The sequence below is a fragment of the Halichoeres trimaculatus genome, unplaced genomic scaffold (assembly GCF_033239565.1).
Source record: "Halichoeres trimaculatus isolate MK-OKI-2021-1 unplaced genomic scaffold, fHalTri1.1 fHalTri1_scaffold_1, whole genome shotgun sequence".
In the NCBI taxonomy this organism is placed as follows: Eukaryota; Metazoa; Chordata; class Actinopteri; order Labriformes; family Labridae; genus Halichoeres; species Halichoeres trimaculatus.
Window position 1 is genome coordinate 17,926,549 of NW_027437179.1, and position 23,146 is coordinate 17,949,694.

Genomic DNA, 23,146 nt, shown 5'->3' on the forward strand with positions numbered 1-23,146 from the left:
AGTGAAAACAATTGGAAGTTTTCTGATCTCCACATGACTTGCCCTCCTGCTGAAAGATCAAGCCACAGCCCATTATCCTACATGATCCTCCATAAGTCACCCAGTTATTTCCTGACACATAAACAAATCCTCCTTAAAGGCATTTTTTTTCTTGATTCCAGCTCCATTTAGCCTGTATTTCACGTGAACAGCTGTACGTCAAAGCTTTATGGCTATTATCTCACCACAGACATGACCATAGAAATCCCTTACCATTTGTCTATGGAGGGGCGCCTGTTTATGGACTAATGGTTATCCTGGTTGTGTGTCTATGGCATGAGCCTGACAGCCAACTGTTTGACACTGGGGCCACAGAGACAGATGGCAACCAAATGCCTTTTATTGCCTGCCTTTACCACTTGTGTGTCCCAATCACATCAGTCATGAACACTGCGGGGACTAACATGACTCTGACTCTGACTCTCCGTCTTTTAATCTACAAAGCCCCTGGCCCTCAGCCTATCAGATCAAAACAATAAAGTGATTCAATCAGTGATTTACGCAGTTCATATTTAAACCTGCTGCATTCTGTTTCCAAGTCTGTCTTCACCATTTCTCATGTTCTTTATTTGTGTGTCTGTGTGTGTGTGTGTGTACATTAAGTGTGTGTTTGTGTGTATATGTGTGCTCCAGAGTGTCATATTGCCACGCTATGTGCTGACACAGCGCCTGGAGCTACAGGTTGCACCTGGTGTGTGAGAGCAGTTCGCCAGCTGCTGGTGCTTGAGTGTCAGATGCACACTCACAGACACACACACTGATTCATACACCATACACAACTGTATATTTGTTCATTCCGTTCCCTACACACGTGTGCATGTATACAAATGGCCCTGTATTGACATATTGACATATGCTCCTTCGTGTCACGCATGGCCTACCACCTTTGAATGCATTTTTCTATGTTCACAGGAGCAGCAAAGAACGGCACGCACCGCAGGGAGATATTGAGTGAAGTTCCTCCTGGGACAGAGTGAAACTGTGTGTACTCAGTGGCAGGCTGTTCAGCATGCTTCTTTTCACTGCATATTATTCTCAATAAAGCTCATTTCTCAGGTGAAAAGTGGATTATTCCAGCACTTGTATTGGACATGTATTAATATCTGCTTAGGGTGAATGCATGAATCATATTGCTGGTGCCTGCTTGCGCCAAAGAAGTACTGACATTCAGCCCAAGTTTCTGACACAGTCTACAAGGAAACAGATTCTTGAGTTTGACTGGAGCCGAAACTATTCCTAACAACAAGGTTGAGACTCTTGTTTTTGTGTTTGCTCTCATTTCTTTTACGGTTCCTCTTCTTCTCTTGTAGTCCAAAGTTAAACCCATGTCCCATGTAAAACGCAGGACTCTGGCTTTATGGCTTGTACTGCAGCCAGTTAGCATGAGGGACTCTAAGCTGTTTAAACTGACATGATAGGGAAAACAGTATGAAGAAAACAGCTAAAAATGGCTAGATATGAAAAATGTCCAACGAAAATCTCTACAGATCATGAACTATAATATTATGAAATTGTTACATTGTTAAAGAAAGAAAACTTGTAAGTTTCGAGTATAACTTCATATATGGCACAGATAAATGATTTGTGTCAGTCTACTGAACCATCCTAATTCATTTTCTTTTGACGGTATAGAATATTAAAATATACATACAATAATTTTAGATGATGTTCTCTGTTAATAAAGACATATCTTCTAAAATATGGGTGTGCATGCTTAGTTGTGTTAACATTTAGAAGCTTTGTCATTAGCAGCTACTGCCATACAATATTAATACCCAAAAGAAACACAGATGGAAGATGTGGCAGGATTTGGTTCAGAAAATGGAGTTAAAGTTATACTGAAACTACATCTGAATTTACTGTTTCTACCATAGACTGTAAAAAAAAAAAGGATTTCATCTTCCTTGGCTCTAAATGAGGTTGCCACAAAAACTGCTCCCCCTGGTGGCTGGCTGCAGTATATGTCAAAAAATCTGGCTCCAGCCGGCCATTCCAGATGGGCTGTGGTCAAACTTTAAAAAATTATTACACCTCGTAGAAATGTTTCTCACGTCCGATTGTTGTGCTGATTTGAAGATATTGTTTTACTGCCTTGTATTAAAGTCCTCTTTTTTTCTGAAGAGTTTCATTTTCATTAGTTATAAGAGGTTAAAAAGGAGGTTTTAAGTCGCGTTAAGAGATGGTTGACAGATGCCGTTCTTGTGTATTTTTTTCGGGGATTGTAAAATATGCCAGAACAGAGAGTCAAGAAGTGATTAGACTCTCAAAAGAATTTTATTTATTTTTGTCACCTGGCTCCAACTCAGATTCTCCCAGAGTTGTGGCTGCACAACTGCTCCAATGGCTGCGCCTGTGATGAAGGTATTTTGGCTTCAAAACCGTACAATGGTAAACGGTCAAGCCACACTGTCCACTCTTTATACAGTCTATGCTCTCTACTGGAGCGATACTTAACCAGCCCTGGCATGTGGGCGTAAACCGACTGAATGCTGGTGGTGTTAGCTCTGCTAATGTTAGCCACACTTAATAAACCTATTAACATGTTGCGTATTGCACATTGCAACTAAGCAACATTATCAGAAGGAAAGTCCTTGCCACTTTACCACCTCTGATCCACATACCCCCCCTTCAAATTCTCTACTACTGCCTTTCAGGGAGGATCTGAGGCAACTTAGCCCCACCATTATACATCCATGCGTTACACAAGCCAAAACAGGGACTTAGATATCCCGTATTAAAAAGCAGTATGTAAAAGCTGGAAGTTTACCAACAGACACTGTGTTCCTCTGTTCGCTTATCTCTGGGTTTGTTTGTCATACACACTTGTTTTCTGTTCTATTAAACTGACTGATATTTTGTACTCCAGAGCAACAAACTAAAAATCTCCAAACCTCTCCTCATTGCAGATCCATCCCAGCTTTGGCAGAAATATGTCTTTATCCAATGTGTTAGTTGGCTCTTATCCAGTAATCTTTTAGTAGTAGAGTTGTTTCAGCCCATGACGCAGTCAGAGAGGACAGTTTAACAGTGTCTTTGAGATTGTGAATTATCCACAGCTCAGCCTCTGTAATCCTTAACTTGGTTATGTCCTTAAGCTGTTTATCCAGTCTCAGCCAAGAACCAAGCCACTAGTGTTGACGTCTGCACCCATACTCACAACTTTCCACTGATAGCACCAAAAGGGAATTCACACATTGTCCTTTATGCTTTGAACACATATGATCAAAGACTGTCTGGGCTCATTACCTCTGCAGTACTGTGACATTTTGCTAAGATAAAACAGGTCAGACTAGGGTGACCAAGCGTCCTCTTTTGCCCGGACATGTCCACTTTTTACGTCCTGTCCGGGGTGTCCGGGCGGGTTTAATATATTCACGAAAATGTCCGGTGTTCACTGATTTTCATAAGACCATTACGCACATCCGTAAATTGACCGGCGCTCGCAAACAATACTATCATGCGCATCACTTACCGAGAGGCTGCCTTGTGGGCAGGTCTGCTCTGCGCGTGCACACACACGCATAGAGAGTGAGAAGATCAGAGAGAAGGAGAGAGAGAGACATAGACGGAGAGCGGAGAAGACGGGGCTGTTTAGACAGCGGAGCTGTATTGCACGGAAGATGCCTAAGTGTAAGTGCAGCTTCACAGATGAACTGCAAAAAAAAATTTCCGACATACCGTCTCGATCGGGACAAGTGGGAGGCGGAGTGAACCGTGTGCAAAGCTGGCACATATGTCTCAGTGTCCAATAAAGGTGCTGGAGATCTCAAAGCTCACATGGACACCGAAAAACATGACATGACAATGGCATTTCATACTGTAAAACACCACAACAGCTACAGGTCCATGGATTGCACCAGTGCCTTGCTAAAAAAAAGACATTTCCTGACTCTGACGTTGCTAAAAAGTTTAGGAGTGCTGGCAGCAATGCCTGGTACCTGGCAATCGGTACCAGTGCTCAACGGTACAAATTTTCTGTACTTTTTTGTAGTTATGTGGTAAATAATATCAATTTCTTTAACAATGTTATATATATTTTTTTCAATTTAACATATATATCCTTCAGTATATACCCTTGCAATGCTGTGTTCATGTCCATCATGGAAAATCGACTATTCTTTCACTTCCTCACAGTCACAAGGATGTGTTCAGGTACCCAAACGTGGTACCTTTTGATTTTACATGAATCGGTACTCTGTACTTTTGACAGAATTCGGTCGGTACCTTTTGAAGTACCTGATTCGGTACCCATCTCTAGGTGTAATAGCCCCCCATTCTGTTGAAGTCACTCATGAAGCACTCAAAAAAAAAACAGTACTGTGGTGTTTCCACAGACGGGAGTAACCACGGGGCAGTGAAAATATTAAGAATATAAGAAGCCTGTCTGAATTTGTGCCTTGAGGCCAGTGCCGTTGTCCTCTTTTTTGGAAATCAAAATATGGTCACCCTAGGTCAGACATGATCCTGAATCAAAAAGCAATTTGCCACAAGTGTTTGGTTGACGTTGAAGATAAGAAATCAAAGTTGTGCTGGCACCAGTTAGGGCTTGAAATGTGACACTAGCAGAGTTACTTTCACTTTCCTCCTGTACAGGCTAATCTAATCAGTTGTTTTACAGTGCAGACTGACAGGAGGTGAACATGTACAGAAGCCAGATCCCCTACATTTTAAATTTACATCAGGAAAGTCAGGAGACAGTGTATAAGTAGGAACAGAGAGTGTGAAAGCAGTACCCATTTACCCACTCATTTTAGTCCCTTTGTAAAAAGTAAATGTATGATTTTATTTTTTTGATCATTAACTTTAAGTTTTGCTTGTGAAGACGTGTTTTCTAATCAAAAGATGTCCCGGCAGCTGTTGAGTAACAGCATAAAATAGCTAAACAGCAGGCCTGTTTTCCTCCAAAGGAATTTCCTCCATGCTCTGCTCTTGTTGACACATATTTGTTTGTGGTGGGGCAGGGAGGAGAAAAGGAGGGCGAGGTGAGAGGCAAGGAAACCATCATACCCCCTTCCGAGATGGACAAGCCCCTATTATCCCCTCATCCACCCCCCTGCTCCTTCTCTGAGTGGGGGCTCATAATTGGACCTTTGTGCTGTGTGTGAATTCTTCGCCTGCACACACTTTCCCAGACTGTGTCCGGCCACCAAACAGATGGGGTCTGTATGCGGAGGACACACACACACACACTGCCCACAAACATCCACCCACATCCACACAGTGCGTCAGTCCACAGGACATGTCACACACTCATGCCAGACCCTTCTCATGCCCCATTAATAAAAAAGCAGCACAATGACAAGAGAAGGAGTTTGAGGAGTCCTCGGCCTCTGCACCCCTCCATCAGTGAGCCTGACACACAAAACACTCAATAATGTTTTTGTAAGTGGGACGTTTGAAGTCACTGAGGGAGAATGCATCATTTTTGGGAAAAGAAGAAGAAAGGCAGTGGCCAGAGGTCCTTTGTGTAGCTTTTCCTTGTCTTTGTTCACATTATTGGACGTTGTGGTGAGTAGCACGGCTTTGAAGAAAGCAACCTATTGCCAAGGCAACCTTGAGCCGGTAATTGTCTTCTAGTATACAAGGGCTTGCAGCTGCAGAGGCTCTTTAGTTTTGTTTTGGACTTCAGAAATACTGGAAAAGAGAGGGACTTTTTCAGCTGCTGGAATGTTTTTGAGTGAATGTAGAAAGCACAGACTGTATAAACAGGTGGACACAGGATTCTGACTGATCTCGTCTGCTCTGGCATCATGAGAATTCCAAAGTTTTTTCTCAGTAACTTAACAGCATTACCTTAGATAACAGATTTATGATTTTTTTTTCTTTCAACCAATGTTTTTGTAAGTGGGACGTACATCATTTCTATCTATTTCATCAATGCAGTGCATTGTTAATGTTTATGTTTATAGAAACATGTGAAAATAAACTCCTTTAAAATCTTTACAAATGTAATTGCCACAAAGTGTCTTAAATTTGTAAAAAAAAATATTAATATGTATTTAAAGAGACAGACCCATACAACTCAGGGTCTTATAGTTCACACTGTCGACTTAAAAAGTCATCAGTATTCAGTATTTGATCATCTTTGGTCTTTCTCTATAAAAAGCCAATACATTAAGAGCCCCCTCTGTTGACTTGTTGCATGCCAACTCGCATCACTAATCCTCCCGCGCTGCTCTCCAAGTGCCTGAAAATGAGTAAAAGTTGAACCAAGCCTCCCCCTTGTTTAGTAAAAAAGGCTTCATCTGTTTGCTGTTTTGTTTGCTGTTACCTTCCACCTGCAATCACCAATATGCAAAGTCACTTGTGCACTAGCCGCGCTGTGATTGGCTGATGTAACCATGCGTACTCTCTGCACAGAAACATCCTGATACAACCAAAACACCAACATACAGTCTGAGGAGAGGGTTGAGGCAGAGAGAGACAGTGACATACATGCATTGAGGCCTGTGAGGGATGATTAAGCAGGATTATTCCAAATTGCAGAATTTATCTGCATCGGCTCAGAAACGCAGATGCATAAACCTTGCAGGGACCTACCACAGCAGTTTTTTACAGTGTGGATGTTCAACTAAAGCCTAAAGCAGTGAGAGCTGGCTGTTATGGCATCTGCTATTAGAAAGACTAGAAATGTCCCCTTGACGCTTCAGTAATTCACAGGGTTAAAACTTTATAATACATCATACTTCTTCTTTTACTTCATCTTCTTCTTCTTAAGTCAATGAAGGAAATGGCCTCAAACTAATTCTGTCCTCGAGGAATACTAGGCTCTGTCAGGTGCCTCAACATCTGACAAGGAAACTGTGTGCTGGATTTGCTACAGAAGTCAGCTACTAGTAAGGCTGTCAGATTCACTTCGTTTGGACGCTCCTATCCGTCAGCTAACAAGCTTGGGGATACATATCCCAGTCACTACGCTGAAATCTTTTTGTTTAAGGTCACTGGCAAGAAAAACACCTGTTTTTCGTGGTACATTCCTGTGAGGTGATCTAAAGGAATGTACCTTAACCCTAACCCTAAGCTAACCCTAACCCTAACCCTAAGCTAACCCTAACCCTAACCCTAAGCTAACCCAAACCCGAACCCTAACCCTAACCTAACTCAACCCTAACCCTAACCCTAACCTAATCCTAAATCTAGTCCTAACCTTAATCCTAACCCTAACCTAACCCTAACCTAATCCCAACCCTAGCCCTGACCCAACCTGAACCCCAACCGTAGCCCAAACCCAACCTGAACCCCAACCCTCACCCAACCCAATCCCAACCGTAACCCTAACCTTAACCCAAGAAAATATGGTTTATTTCCAGAGACAGACAACACATTGAGGGATATCATTGAAAGCTGTACATATGTATTTTTAAAAGCACATGTTCATGCATGAGCATATAACATGTTTGTCTGTCTCCTTACTGCATTTATGTCTTGTGACAAATAGGAAACAGCTTCTAGCGTCTGCTTCCCGCCGTCTAAGAGCAGGACGAACTGGAGCAGGGTACTTTCCACATTCAAAGCAAACATCATGATGGATTCTGGCAAGGATTTCCTCCAAATCAATAGTCATGCTTTTCTGGGTGGAATGTAGCTAGAACATCTGCTGCCCAAAGTCAGGCTAACAGGTGCTGCAGAGCGGCATGTTGTCGTGAGAACACAGAGTCCGTAGGGAGCGAGGGGAAGGCCAGGTGCTGCGCAGCCATTTCCATCTGGGGGAGAATCTGCTTTATTAAACCGAGAAGAACTGTAAACTTGATCTCAGACAGAGCAGAGTGTAAGACTGGGCCAGCTCGCCCACGCAGGCTAACACTGCTTCATGAGGCTTTGCATGGATACATTACTCACCAAGGATCCTCTAACTCCTCAATATTCCAGTCTGTCACAACAGCTGCTGTACATGCAAGGCAAGCAAAACCATGTCTTTCCATTTTTGAGCAAATGTGGAAATGCAAACAAATATTTGCAGAATGATAGTTATTTCTGGCTACATAGTCTGCATACTAAGGGAGACTTCACAGAGGGAAAACTATTCAGGGGGAAAAATAACTCAAACGACACTTCACCCTGAAATGTTTGTTTTTTCCCATTTTGGCGGTATTGACATAGCTGTTCCTTCGTTCCGGCCTGTCCTGTCCTTTCACAAACACACCCAGGTGCATGTTGGGAGTGCTGCAGCAGCCAGCCAACCTTGTCGCTGCAAGCCTTCATCGCAGCAGCAAGCCCAGTGGAATTGATGATTTTCAACACTTCACCCTGAGGGATTGTTTGATTGCTGTCGGTAGAGTGTGAGGTGTGTCTGCGTCAAAGAAAAGATCATTTCACACAAATTAAACCATCAAAAAAAGAAGTTGCTGATAAAATACTCTAATTTTCTTGACTCCCCTGGCCGTTTGTTCCCCTAAAACTCAGTTTTCAGACATGCTGAGCAGGTCCTTTTTGGGGGTTTTAGTGTCAGAAGTGTGGTGTGACATTTCACTGAGAGGGGAGAACTGTTAAGTCCAGCTGTTGGGTTTGACAACTTTAGGGCACAGCTGGTCTCAGTCTGCTCGTGTGTGTGTGTGTGGGGGGGGTTCTTGTGCATTGCTTATCCAGTGGCTCATATCCGTAATGTCTACTCACTTTAATCTTACTCATCTGCTACTCATAGGCGCAATGAAGTATGATTTTCCCCAATTAATAGTGTCTTTCAGATGATATGAGGCTATAATGACGTGTGAAATATTAGCTAGATGGAAGTATAAAATCTGTGCATGAAATTCATCATTATTTAAACATCCCGAGGAGGGCATTTATGTCTGTAATGGGAGCGAGTTATGATGAATATTTGATTAACAGGGAAGAAGAATTCTAAAGATTAATTCAGTCTATTCCCTGTCTTCTTTTTCTGTCATCAACAATGGAGGGATGTAGAGAAGGAGAAAGGATGAGTGGTATGGGGGTCCTGTCCTCTGGTTGTGGGTAGAGAGTTAGATGAGCCTTGGCTGTACCCTACAGGGATCAAAGGAGGAGCAGTCAGAGCTAAACATCATCCTCTTCTTTCTCTCCTCTCCTCTCTTCCATTATTTCCCCTCTCTCCTTCTTATCTGATCAGGCATCCACTCACTCCTATTTGCAATTCTAATGAAAATCAGACACCTGCCCTGCCAACCTTCGCCCCTCTCTGCAGCTCCTTGCCACAACAACTAGAAGAGAAAGACAGAGAAGAAAAGAGAGAACAGAAAGAGAAGTGGGAGAAAGCCCCTATCAGAGGAGGGATATTATGTTACTGCTGGCCTGGTAGATTGGATTGTCAGATGGCCCAGCGCGGGCAGAAAAAAACTGGTCTCATTCATTCTGAGTTGCTACAACAGAGGTCTTCTCACACAGTGAGAGAATCACTATATGATGTTGGCTGTTGTACTGGTTGGAGGACCTAATCACCCTCATGGGAGCTCTTACATCAGGGTGATCCTGGTCTCTGTCATCCCCTGCAGTGTAGAGGGAAGCCCTTCCAATTTGCTGATGTTATAAAGTCCACGAGGATTGTAAAGCCATCAGCGCTGATACGCATCGACAAACCTTCAAATGGCACCTCCACTGTGTCATGTCCATTGTGTCCCCTGAAAGATTTATTTATGAGCTGGTATCAGTGGGGGTGAATTCAAAGCAGATAGAGTTACAGAAGGTGTATTACCAGTTAAAGAGCAAGTCCCCTCCGAACAGGAGTTTACTGTGTATTCCTCCCATTACCTTACCTCATCTATCAGCACACACAATCTGCACCTCTCCCTGGCCCTCACTCGCTGATAGCCAAAGGTTGAGAGTATCAGAAGCCCTAAATGGGGCCTTTAACAGCCAGCAGACTAAAGAGAGGAAAAGAAGCAGGTGGGGAAGGAGGGAGGTCAGCATGATGCTATCAGTCCATTACAGACCCCTGAGGACAAAGGCAGCTTCTCTCACTTTCAGGTTTGGCCTAGTTGCAGCCAATGCAAGGCCGCTGTGCTACACATATGGGTACATGGACAAAGAGGCCTTGATGCAGGTGTCAAAGGTGCCAGTCGTTTTGACCAGTCTGTGTGCTAAGTTCAACCCGTGTTTTTGGTTACTTTCTACCAAGGGACAAAGTAAAAAAGGCCCCAACAGGCTTCTTTCTAGCTTTGCAACTCAAAAGAAAGGCTGTTTTTAGGCACAGCATAAAAAGTCCATCATGTATGATGTACACGTTTTTTATGGTTTGACTGTAGGCATGCTGGTTTCTGAGGCCCAGGAAAGACCAAATGGTGTTACTGAGGAAAAAAAAAAGCTGCACAAAAATGATCAAAGCTACTTAACAAACCTGTTTGTTTCAGAAAAAAATTTGATTAATGGTGTACACTGACAAGAGGTATTGTTTATCCAACACATGTAGCATGAGGACGACAGCCTCTACCCTCGTTGAAATCACTGGGGGGAGAGGTTATAAATTGAAAGTATTGAAAGGATAAATTGAAAGTATTGAAAGGATAAAGTCATCCATCAAATCACTCTTAATCTGTGGAAGACCCACTCATACAGGATAACTATCACTATGTACATATCCTGAAAAGACTCCAGACTGCATCATGCCTCCACTTGCATAACAACAGAGTTACCAGGATCAAGTGAGTTTTTGTTTGCATCTACTGCCCATAAACCTGGGAGTGCTCTCTTTTGGACAGTCCAACCCTGAGCTGTTGTGGCACCAGATGTCAGGACATTATTGCCTCACAGTACTGGTACAGCTTTTGGTTATGATGGGTTATATAAATGATAAAATATCAGTATTTAAGAATCAAGTGGGTTGTAATTCATAGCATTAAAAAGTAGAAGAAAATGAATAAAACATCTATCTTCCAGTTAATGTGTAATCGCCTGGATTTGAAAAAAAAAAAAAAAGGTTTTGATTTTGTTTACATTGAACAGGACTTGTGTATCTGCATAAGAGAAGTGGCTGCCATCTTTCACTGGCATGTTTCTTGAAAAGCACAGAACAGAAAAACTAGTTGCATACAGTTTTTGGGAGTCAACACGAAAAATGCATAGGTTGGAAGTTGAAACAGAAGAGTTGTTTTATTGATATAAATTTTTGCTTCTAAAAACTGGAGAAATGGGTGATCATACCAACCATGTGTCACAGGAGTTTCTCGTCCTCAGAAGCCTTAACGGACAAAAGAGGTAAGCAGCGCAGTGGTTCGCTCAAAAATCTGATCTCTAGATATCAGCTCATATGTTGTCAATTCTAAAGGCACTTCTACCATAAACAATGGCATTTAAATAGAAAGTTTGACAAAAAACTCTGTGAGAGAGAACCCACCTGTATTCATAGAAATTAGTCATGATGTATTGATATAGATGAGTTTCACCACCTGATTATGTCTTTGAAATGATAAAAGTCTATGATGAGATGTGACGTTAATAACATGGAGGTATAAGATTCTTGCAGGAAACTCTGTATTATTAAATTTCTCTGGGCAGGCATTTTGCACAGTGTAATATAAAAAATAGTATGAGAGCTTGACTTATGCAGTGAGATTGTGACAACTGATTCTCGAGTTTGAAAAATTTGCTTGTTGTCAGGTTTGAAATGAAATCTCTATGTAACTACAAATAAATACATAAATAAATACCTCACTGCTTTGTAACTGGTAAAAAAAAAAGTTGTCTTGGACAAACATAGTGTTAAAAAGATCTGCTCTCCATTTATTTGATTGGCTCTCCAAAACAAGCAAAGCACATGCCTTGGTAAGTGTCAAATGTTTGTGACATTGGGTGCAAGTGCTCATGGGAGACAGAGTCTTTATCTTAGAAAAATACCAGCTTGTCCAAAGGAAAGGTTAGTGGTATAAGCATCTAGGAGACAACTACTAAAACTCACTTGTTACTCAAACCATCATGGGGCATCAACCATGGGGTTGGTATACTGCAGTTTTTTTTACTATTAAGTCTTGACTGAGCAGGAAGAGATCGCTTTCAGGTTTTCTCGTCCTTTTAAATTGAACCAGTGGTGCAAACTAGCCACCTTCCAGGCATGAAATAACATACTTTGGACCCAAAAATAGGTCATTTCTGTAATTCGTTTAGATCTGCATTATGGATATGAATGGCCCTCCCAAAACAGTTTGGATACTTGTCATCTTTTTCACCCCAATGAGTTTGCACCCCTGTGGAACTATCCACAGTCTGGCTTCAAATTGAAAAAACGTTGCCAAGATTTTTTTAAAACTTACTGAAATCTCTTGAGTCCAGGCTTTTTATGCATATGTTTTAGCTAAACAGTGTGTCTGAAGTATGAATCTGAGGCTGAAACTGTGTTTCTGCCATTCTTGGCTAGGTCTACCTCGTAAAACAGATCTCTAATCTTGTGGGGACTGACCTGGCTAAATTAAAACTGAATTGAGTTTTAAAAAAAAGACTTTTTTGTAGCTCGTCTCAAGTGGGGCATCAAGGAACTGCAGTTTTTAGCGTTTCAGCACTTGCTTAGATTTTCAGTACTGTAGGCTGTTGTTGCCGATAACCAAGTCTAACTATAACCACGTCCTTAGTTTGTGACTCTACCAGTAACTCCAGTTGTACTTTGCTGGGGTGCAGAGATATGTATGGGCCTAGGGCTACTGCTAAGAAAAAACAATACACCTGTTGTCCCCCTTTTAAATGCCTTCACCCCCTACCCTTTGAGCAGCCACTAGGGCATGGATTGTGGATTTGTATCGGTGCTTGATCCAGAAGGGCGAGGACAGTGGTATTGTCACCCATTTAGAGGGTGTTGAGGACACGTGGCTCACCCTTTAGCACACTTAAGGGGGTATGGGTGAAGGCAGGCCGAGGGCTGCAGTGGCAGGTGCTGTGACGGATGTCCTCGGAAGTGCCAAAGCAAACACAGGGAGTCGAGGTGGGGTTGGGGTGGGGCAGTCAGAAGGGGAACGTGGGTATGGAGAGATTAGTGTGCCATGGTCCTGCCCTTTAGAGAAAAGGAGAAGGGTGTGTGGGGGGATGCAGGCTGTGAAAAAGAGAGGTGTCAGGACGCAGGGTCACATTCTGCTGTATCATGCCTGCATGTTTCAAAGCATGGTGCCGAATATGTGACCTCAAAAATAGCATTCAGTGACAAATAATGCCAGGATGAAAATAAGGAAGGTCCCAATCAGCTTTGATTCCCCCGCTGAACAAAGAGGTTGTGTTTTAACAGCATTCAATACTTCATCTACCTGTTCTCGTAAGACAACTTTGAAGTCCAGCTTAAACTTGCAGCCACAGCAGAGGGAGGAAGTATGAATCAGGTAGAGTTTCACTTGCCTCATGTCCTCTATTGGCCCACCCAATCATCAGGACATAAGCGTTACACAGAACATGTGCACAGGAAGCCTGGAGGTATTGCTGTTACACAACAGAAACTGGATACGCCTTGTTCGCTAACCTTGGGTCCCTGTCCTGCCCTCAGCCCCCCTTGCACCATCATAAGGGCGATGAAAGAAGGGCACAGAGAATGTGTGAGCTTCAACCTATTCTGGACCGAGGACTGTTGGGGAGCTCTGTTAGCTGTGAGGACGTACTTTTGGATGTCAAGCAGCAGAGAGATTGTGGGGATTTTGTATTGCTAGCCAAAGACCAAGGCACATCTGTATAAAGAATACGGGGAGAAGCAAGAAATCAGGAGAGATTCACAGTATCTTTAATACTGTGATTCCTATTATTCCACTGTTTCACTGTTTACAGTCTTTATCTGATTATTAAATATTGATGTTGACTATTAGAAATGGGTCTGTCAGGTCCAACCTAGACTTTGGGTCTTTAACAAAATTACAACCAATTACAATGATTGGGCTCAGGTAGAGCTGGTTGTTTCCCAGATCAAAGGTTGGTGGCTCCCACAGTACATGCATCAAAGTTTCTCCAGCCAAGCACTGATCCCTGAGTAAATAGCAGTGTGTGGATTGGTACTTCTGATGGCCACCCTCTGCCATTGGTGTATGAATGTGTGAATTCCACGTGTAGTGACCCTTTTTAGAATTCAAAAAATAACTGGAAAAGCATTGAATCTTTTCTAGCCAAGAACATTTACCATGCCCAAACTTTGTCCCCTATTGTCAAGCAACCAAATTGGGAAATAGAATAAATGTGCCACCTTGACTTGCTCTGAACCATCTTTTATCACACTTTCCTGAATGAATTCAGAATCTTCAGGCCAGGTACATGTTGGGTACCAGAGATGATCTGTTTGTTGGCATTATCTCCCAAGTTCAACTCCTTAGTCCTGGAGCTGAACCTGAAGCTTCCATTTTTTATAGCTGTTCCTCCAAGACACTGTATCCCTAAGACATCATCAACTGGGCATTGAGAGCCCACCTTACCATGTCCCGTATGGAGCCTCTTGGTCCTCTTACATACTTTTTACCAACTGTATTCTATGCTGTTTGGTTTTCTAACTAGTCTTCATCACAACTCCCAGACTATACTTGGACCAAACTCTTACTGTCCATATGCAAAGCCAAACTGAATGGATGGATCTTAGAATAGAATAGAATAGAATAGAATAGAATAGAATAGAATAGAATAGAATAGAATAGTAAATACTTTATTTATCCCCGCGGGGAAATTCAGGTTTCACCGCAGCATTTAAGAAAACAAAAGTAAGAAAGAGTATAGAAAGTGCAAAAAAGGTCCATAAGAAATTAGATGACGACATCCTGTCCACCACTCTCCAGCCCAGCCAGTCTCCACCTCCACAGGGTCTAGGACTGAGCCTCCCCAGCAGTCTGTTCAGTCTCTGTCTCCTGGATCCTGTCTGCTCACAGCAGGCGAAGCTCCTCCAATGTGGCGCCGGCGTCCGATGTCAGCTCCGTCAGCCACGTCCGTGAACAGCACAATGCCGCTGGGTTAGCACAGCTAGCTCGTCCACCCCCCGGAGCCAGAGCCCACGTTCCCAACAACGATGGATGGAAGGATAGGTCCACGTCGTCACCTCTCAGCTCACACCCAAGAACCAGCACATCGTCCTCACCTCCTCCTCCTCAGCTCGAGGGAAATCATCAAGCTCTACACTAGTTAGCATTGACATGCTACAGGCTGCTAACAGCTGAGTTCACATGTAAACAATGTGGCCATGGTTACATGTAGGATCTCCAGACAAACACAGGTGAAAAGTAGTAAAAAAATATCGCCGAAGCCACAAAAAGTTTGGTGTCCGTGACCAACAATGAACCATAAAAAGTGATGATCCACTCCAAAAACAAAGATGACGAAAAAAAGACGAAAAAAAATTACAAGAAACGGACAAAGACGAGAGAGCTGCTGCAACAGGCAGCTACTTGGGCAGCACCTAGCAACAAAGGTGTTAGGTGTTCCAAAGCCACTCCAAGGCCCGATGTTGTAGACTTCAGCACTTTCAGGCAGTCTAAACTCAAAAGCATTCACAGTGGACTGTAACAGTGACTGCATAATTTAGGGAAGCATGTTTGTGACAGAATTGTTGAATGTACTTCCCTATTTAGGAGGTAAAATGGAACAGTGTTTCAGACCCTGTTCAACAACCACACTGATGCTTTGCCACTTCTTTTTTTTTTTTTCATCATCTCATCATCTACAGCATACTATTACAAAACCATGGCTGAGATGTCTAGTCAACCAAGCAGCACATGAGCAGTAAACATGAGCTGAGGAATGTCTGATAGAAGTTCAGAGGTCAGAATGAAGTATGCCTTGGCAGGGACAGAGGGACATAGCCACCTGGTCATCTGGGTTAATTATAAATGTTGCAGGCCGCAAGAGGGGAAGATGAGCTGGACAGCTGTCTCTCCAGACACACATATAAACACACACACACACTGAGGATCACAGCCCATATGCATGGTCCGCTCTGCTGAGCGTCAGATCCCAGGGGCCCGTCATGGCTGAAAAGCTCTTCGCCGCAGCCAGGTGGAACTGGGGAAAAGTTCAACATCCCAGCCGCCAAACTCTTTTTCACTCTCTCTCTCTCACTCGTCTCTGTTTCTCTCTTAGAGCCGCCCACGGAAATACAAGATGAAGTATGTTCCTTGTATTCTCTTTCTGTAGTTTGCAGTGTTCTCATGAGTATCTTGAGAGTAAATATACTTTAAAGGGCCTTTTTGAACTGAGAAATGAGCCCTTTATCCAACATTAGACATTTCTCATTGAATGATAAAAGCTGCAAAGCAGAGATCATAGATCATGAGGTGAAAAGGATATTTTTCTTTCCTAATCCAAATTTTTGGATTCTGGGATACATTTAGCAAAGAAATGTTAAAGTTTATCCATGTGAAACATAAAGAACAGGGCAGTGACTCCTCCAGAGGAGTAGCGCAGAGTCTGAGGACTAAACCAGCTTGTCTGGAGTTCTGGCTCCAATGCCAAGTGAAAACATTATGAAGACAAAATATGACAAAGGGGACCCCAAGCTGTAAAACAGCTGACACTCTACTCCAAGTCTGACTTGTCCAATGTTTCACCATCAAAACTCAAGAAAATTAATCTCCTTGGTTCCCAAACATTTACAGAGTGCTGTTTAAAGAAGTGATGCAATACAATGGCAAACACAGCCTGGACCCAACGTTTTAAATGTTTGTGCTGCCACCAATTAAAAATGAGCGCACCATTTTCATAAATCAGTGACTCTTCTTAATGCCAACATTTAACATGTTGTCTTTGATCCAACTTTTTTGGAATTGTTGTAAAACACTTTGTTTCAGACTCACCACAGCTGTACCCATGGGGTCTTTTGCCCGTAAGCTGTGCTCAGTTTGATAGTAAAATAAGTGTCCTCAGCGCACATACAGACATCTGAAACCTCCCAGGTGTGACTGTGATCTACACACCAGCACACAAGCAGTGTGATCTTGGTATCTTGGTATTATTAAAAGTCACGGCATCAAATAAAGGATCCAAAGAAGCCTTCCTAGAAGAGGTTAGAAAGAAAGAAGCCTGTAATGTGAGACTATGTGAAATGGTCAAGTGTGAAAAACATACTTGATAGGGATAGGTGTCAAAGAGACACCAAGAAAGTGAGAAATTTGAAATTGAAAATCAAGCGAGGAATAGAGTAGGGTGATCATTTGCCAAAGATACTGACACCAGCCATGTTTCTTCACACGTTATAAAAGCTGACATGCAGATTATAAATATCGCTCACCTCCAACACCTGTGCTTTTACTTGATAATATTTCGCTGCCTGGGTGTTGATGGAGGGAAAATGATGAGGCTGACTTTTTTCTCGCTGATCTTGTTCATAAAGCAAGCATTCAGACTTCAGACATTGCAAGGCCATACCATGGTCCCAACTGATAGGAAGTCACATGAAATATGTCTCAGTTTTTTTTCTGCCAGATACAAGAAATCTAGAAAGCAGACAGATAGTTGAGCTATTGTGGAGGTATTGTCCACAAAAGCGCTGACAGCAGAGAAACAGTCCTCACCCCCATGAAAGAACTTTACTGTATGCAAGTGTCCAGTCACTGGAAAAGCCATTGCAGTAAAGCGGAGGAGTAATCCTGACAGAGCCTGTCTTTTCACTTAGGAAACCCATAAGAATCCAAGCTCTGAACAGAATGGCTCCCCTGACGTCCATAGCTGAGATAGCAAAGACGGCACTTGGGCCACTGTGTTTGAAATAAACACAAAATCTATGTCCACAGGGTACAATAAGATTGATGCTGGCTTAATCACTCTCAAGGCAACAAGGGGATACTTTATTTATGTTGCAAACCAGTCTCTGTGTCCGTGTACATTTGGAAGATGCACAAGGGCTTCTTCACTGAAGGACACATGAAATTACTGGGATACCCTTCCTTTGACCTTGTAACACAGATTTCCATTAAAAAGGAAAATCTTCCATCCAGCTCTCATCTTTTATTTGGTTGTCACAAAGTGGCATCTTTTAGAGTCTAATCCATAAGGCTCAGCACACATCTCTCTAATGCTGCCTGTCAGATCCAGGCACAGGGACATCCTTAGTCTTTCATTTTCAACAGCACCATGACAGCTAAGGCCAATTTGCTGTGTAACAACCATGCCAACTCACTTCTTCTCCCCAGGATCTGCCTTTGAGAAACGACAATGTCACCTGTCACTCACGAGCATCATTAAACCAATCAGGCTCACAGGAGATCTGATTAGGTTGGCCTGCCAGCGTTAGTAACTTAGTAAGAAAATAAAATGCCCTGCTGTTGTCCTTGCTTATCTTGTTTGAAGCTCACTGTCAACGGCACACAGAAGTTGGCCAGAAACACAAGATGGATAGGAAGTCCAAGCCAGAGATGTGCTGTGACAGAAATGTATCATGGATTGAGTCTGAAGTGTGTGGTTATGTCAGATTAGATCAATAAAGTTATTTACTTTATGATAAAATAATCTGTTTTGTCATAACTGGTGATTGTTTCTTGAACACGTTCCAATTTTAGTGATATGACCAAATTATAGATGTGTTGCAAGTTTGGTTGTACAGTTTCCTCAACAGTGCTGAAGTTTTTTGGTGAGAAAGTCTTTCATGTTGTAAACTCTGGTGTTGGAATTTAAGTTAATGCAAAAGTGTATATAACTGCAGTTCCTCAAATTTCCACTTGGGGACAACCTCAAATTCTGGAAATGTCCTAAAGTGGACATTTGGGGCAGCTGTAGCTCAGTCGTAGAGTTTTTTGTTTCTTAGTCAGAAGATTTGGGGTTCAACCCCAGGTCCCGTTGACTACATGCAAACTGAGTGGGTGCTACGCCAGCAGTATGTGAATGGGTTAGTGTGCTGTTTACATAGCAGCCTGTGCTATCTATGTATGGATGTTGTATGAATGGGTAAATGTGACCAACAATGTAAAAGCATTATATAAAACACAGTCTATTCACCGTTCAACAAGTTCCAAAAGCAGAGGACGCCCATAGATTGTCCAAATGACCTTACAAAGCCGAACAACATGATAACCATCAGAAAACCTGACTCAACCTGATGTTTTATCAAAAATCATCATAACATGGAGCAGTTGAGTAGATAAGATAGGATGGTCTTATAACGGTGCTCCCTGAGCTTTTGCAGCAACATTTGTGGAACTGCAATTTTTTACCATACCATACCGCCTCATCCCATACCATACCATACCATACCATACCATACCATACCATACCAACTTGACCTAAAGCACTTTTAAAAACAACCACAGCTGTAAACAAAGTTCTGTACATGTATATATAGATAAAATGATAGACAGATAAGAAAAAAAAGACACATAAAAGAAAACATGAAAAACAGTTAAAAGCAAATAAAAGAAAACAAAACAAAATACGATCAGGCAGAGAAACTGAGTCTCGCTGAAGTTAAAAGCCAAAGAATAAAAATGGGTTTTGAGATGAGTTTTAAAAGTGGACAGTGAGGGGGCCTCTCTAATGTGCAGGTGAAGACTGTTCCAAAGTCGGGAAGCAACATTAGAGAAGGCCCTTTCTCCTCTGAGCTTCTTCCTGGATCTCGGCACCTGGATCTCGGCACCTGTAGGAGTAGCAGGTCAGCCGACCTGAGGGACCGATAGGGTGAGTAGGGGTGAAGAGGCTCAGAGAGGTAGGTGGGGCAGGACCATTTAAACATGCTCTCTTTTTTGCACAGTGGTTTCAGTTTTTTAACACTCAAGAGTGCTTGGGGAAAACCCAGATAGACTGTGGCCTCAACTCCAACTCTTTGACAGAATCAAGAATAGCTGGAAGGCAAGTGGAGTCAGTATTTCCAATTTGATGGTTGTCACCTTCAGGTTTCAGTGTGTCTCTTCAAACAATTGATAGATGTCAATGTTAGGACACTACACCCATGTTTTATACAGACTTTGGTTTTCATTCAGTTTCAGTATGTTCTGTAATCGCTTGCGGGCTTTAACTTCTAGGTGTGAGTGTCTTAAATGAATCCCAGAGTGCTTGACAAAAAAAGTGCTGATCTTTCATTTGGACATGAAGTGCAGATCAGCTGCAAGTTGAGCCCAGCTGTTGCTGAGGTAGAGAGATACAAAGCAGAGAGTAGGGTGGGGTGATGACTAAATGTCCAGCACGGGGAGCGGGAGAGGGGCAGGGGTAAGGTGGTGGCAGCAGTGGGAGTGCAGAAAGGGAATACAGGGGATGGAAGGGATCAGGCTGGAGTGTTGGATGAGGGATCAGGTGATGTTTGGCCAAGGCCTGAGGAAGTATCATATGCAACACCTTCATGCGAGAAGGTTACTCTGGGCTGAGACAGCCTCCTGGACCACAGGCCTTAGGAAAAGCTGACTGATACACATAAAACAGTCCACACAGAAGAAAAAACGTGCACCCGCGCATACAAAGACAGAGAAAGGGAGTAAAATCTCATTCTCAGCAAAGGGCTCATTGGCAGGCACACACACTCATTGATTAATCCATATTGGCTAGCGCAAACACGGCAGCTTTAACAGCTGAGTGGGGAAATTGGTGGGCTCCACCCAAACAAAACTTAGCAGGTCACATCAGTTCAATAGTCTGCTGGCTCTGGCAGGGTTGCTGAATCAAAGCTGCACGATTTGCGAATCCCAGAACAATTTATTGTCTGTGAGCGCACATGACACCAGCATGAGGAAGACAATTTAACCATGTGGCATATCAAAAGATGGGCTCTCTTTGCAGAATGACTTATGTAGCAAGGATGAAAGTTACCCATTGATCTCAAATAACACATCCAATGAATCCACCACTTTCTTTATCTTCATGCATACACCACTCTTTCCTCCATCTGTCTACAGCAGATCAGCTTTGGCTCTTATATTTTTGCTTTTATAGCAAAGATAATTCTGCTGACCTTACAGGAGCCCCGTCTCCTGCGAGTCAAAGTGTCCAATCAGCAGGTGGTGGTCTGGCGATTGACATCTGAGCGAGATATGATCACAGATAGCCCTGCCTCTCTATTCCACCTGGAGCTGGCTGGGAGCTGGTGACTGACAGCTCTGTTCTTAATAATTCATCCAGCCCTGGGTGTCTGAAGGTCAGGAGATCATCTGCTTGGGCGCTGAAGAGAGGTGGCACTGTCATCAAATATTCATTGACCCGCTGTACTCCCAATACACTCTCAAAATACACAATCTCCTGCGCTAAACACAGCACAGATTCGCACCCAGAAGCTTCAGCTGAATAGCAATGGCACTGTTATGGTTGTTTGTGGAAGTGGCATACAGAGAGGTGTATAATGAAACTGTATGAGCTGCGTGTGTGAGTACGAGGTGTTTTGCTCTGCGCACATATGGATTATGAGTCAGTCAGCAGATGTAAGTGCTCATGAGCTAGCGTGTTATTCTGTTTTAATTGTCTGGCCAGATGGAAAATGGTGCTGGATGCAATAACATTCCACATTAAAATGCTGTTAATTCAGTATTTCCTGCAGTTATAAAGAAAATAAAGACATTGCACACATGAAAGGGAAATTCCAGTCTGTGCAACTGTGTAACATTGTAATTTTTTATTGATGTTGGTCACATAACAGTCATTGATTCCTTTGTGTAGACTTGAAAATGTTAACAGTAAGTTTGTTGGACCAATTATAGGAGAATGTTCTTACATGCTAGTCAAATCCAAGTTAACAGATATTATCTAAGCCTGAGGGTGCTGCTACCAACTGCTCCCAGTTTAACTTCCTAGCTGCTGCACATGCCAGTTTGTTCCTATTAGCAGGAAGGCGTGCTATGATTTTAAATTAGTTTGCGCACATGTTTTATAACAGGGGTCCCTCTTTAATGACAACCCAGACCCAAATCTCTGATTATTAGTGTAACGGCAGATGACAACTGGTAGTGAGGTGCATTCCACCACCTACTGTGTAAGTGTTAATAAACCACCCCACTACTAACAGTGCTCTGTGTTATAGGAAACACATGTTCTTTAAACTAAGGCTCAGCAAAAACTTGTTGTCAAAACTTCTATTCTCCTGAACCAGCAGTAGAGAACCAGGGCTTTAGAAATAGTTGCCAAAATTTAATTCAAAATTAATTTCTGTAAATACAATAATGCCAACTGGTTGCAACTCCTGTATAAAGCAGAAATGAAAAAAATTGAAATCATATTGAGTGTTTTTGTCTGAATTTAAGTAAAAAATTGTCATGTTATACTTGAAATTAGCCACATTCAACTGGTCAGTCCAGAAAAAATGTCTTTTTTTAAGTTATTTAACGACAAAAATTAGGTCTGAATTGCTTGTAACAAGTAAAAAAAAATGCCAATGAAAAAAGAAAAATTAATGTCTTAATACAAGTAACTTTTCCCGTGTTCCATTGGCAGATTATTTTTTACTTGTCACGAGCAGTTTAGACCTCATTTAAGTCCTTAAGTAACTTTAATTACGACATTTTCTGGACTGGTCCGGTGAATGTGGCTGATATTGAGACCCCGTTTACACGACTACATTTCATCCGACCACGCTCAAACGCAGTGAAAAAAAATAACACTGTGGAGCCAGGGAACTGAAAATGTTGTAATTAGCATACCAGGCCTGTAGTTGGCGCTAAAACGGTCTTGTCTAGAACCCGCTTTGGGTGCTCTCCACAGAAGTAGAGTTGAGCCAATCATCCGGTGTATTGGTGAATATTAAGTGCAGAAGTGAAGCAACAGATGCACATTTTGTTAAAAGACAGTCCGCAGATTCAGCAGCACAAGCACAACATGGTAGTCTGCGATGATCGTAACAACAGTACTGTTGTCCTGTTGAATGGGCTAGTGCGAAGCGGACTGTGAAGTCAGCGTTTCCACTGAAAACGTCAGCTTACTGTTTACACGGCAACGGTGTCGGCAGCGTTTTAGAAAATCCTCTGGAGGCTGTTTTCAAAAGTTTCCGTTTTAGGTCAGCTGAAACGCCGTTTCCATGTTACCGCAAGGCCAAAACACAACAAAGCTTTTGTGTTTCACTCTAAAACCATTGTGGAGTAAATGGCCCTGAAGTCCAAAAAGACATTTCAACTGAAAATAAGACAAAAATCACTCGATAAGATTTCACTTTTTTTTTTGCAGTAAACAATGACTTCTCTGTCTGACAAGTTCTGTTTCAGCAATAACACGAGATTTCTGAAAGAAAATGACTCACTGATACTGACTGTCTGGGCAATGATGTCCTTATTATGCATATCTGTTTTGTATTGCATCCATT